Here is a 1,041-nt window from a genome sequence, read left to right as displayed (position 1 = left end):
AACGAACAAGAAAAAGAGGATTTTCGGAGGGCAATTACGCTGTGTTTATATAGAATAACTGATTTATGAGCAATCTAATTTCTTGTTCGTTTAAAACAGTGAAATGTCAGCTGCAAAAGATCGCACCAGAAACAGCACTCTCTCTGCCTGTCAGAGACGTTCAGGAAAGGCTGAATGAAGTCATGTCAAGTACAATAATTAGGTGATCAATAATAACAGTTGTAGGACAGTATATAAGGAGGATAAGGATTTTGAAGTTGACTCGAAATCTGATAGGTAACCAGTGCAAGGACTTGAAAACAGGTGTAATGCATCCCTGATAGGATTCTTGCCGTCATATTCTGAACATATTGAAGATTGCTCGGTGTGGACTTAATTTCCCCAGTGAACAGGATGTGCATTTATTAATTCTAGAAAAAAAGCCTTTCTTGATTTCTCTAGTTCCCTTTAAAATAAACTATTATTCCACAATGCAGAGTATTACATGGCCAGTATTTACACATGATATTTGTGATTTAAAGAAATTAACACAAGCAGCTTTTGGAGATTTAAGTGTTGGCTGAGTTATTGCAGGATAAAAGACTAGAGATGTTGGCAAGAAGAAGATAATTTGGGGAAAGCTGAGGAATACACTTATAACAAGAACACTTCCTAATGGGGTTAGGCATACTTTTGATGAAGATGATGAAGTTAACAGACTATATGTTTACATAGATACTGAAATAAGGATTGTATTTTAGATTATGTGTAGTTGCTGGCATTGAACTGTGTGTTGGATGCACATGAATTGAAGGAATGGGCAAACATAGCTGATGCGGATCCACAGAGCCAGCATATTAAGATGTTTATAATTAGAGGCAATTTGTTTAAATAACTAGGTATGGATACTGATGTGCAAGAGAGGTGGAAAGGTGGAAAGGTTTCCTTAAGCCAGCACTATAAAATATTTTATTCTCAGTGAGATGCTGCCATTTCATCGTGGGTTTCTAACACTGTGTATAGTTCCATCCACACAGTGCGTTTACTTCCATCCATTTCTAA

Source organism: Atractosteus spatula (assembly GCF_055471065.1).
Source record: "Atractosteus spatula isolate fAtrSpa1 chromosome 16 unlocalized genomic scaffold, fAtrSpa1.hap1 SUPER_16_unloc_2, whole genome shotgun sequence".
Lineage (NCBI taxonomy): Eukaryota > Metazoa > Chordata > Actinopteri > Semionotiformes > Lepisosteidae > Atractosteus > Atractosteus spatula.
The sequence above is the reverse complement of the archived record's forward strand: the minus strand, read 5'-3'. Positions refer to the sequence as shown.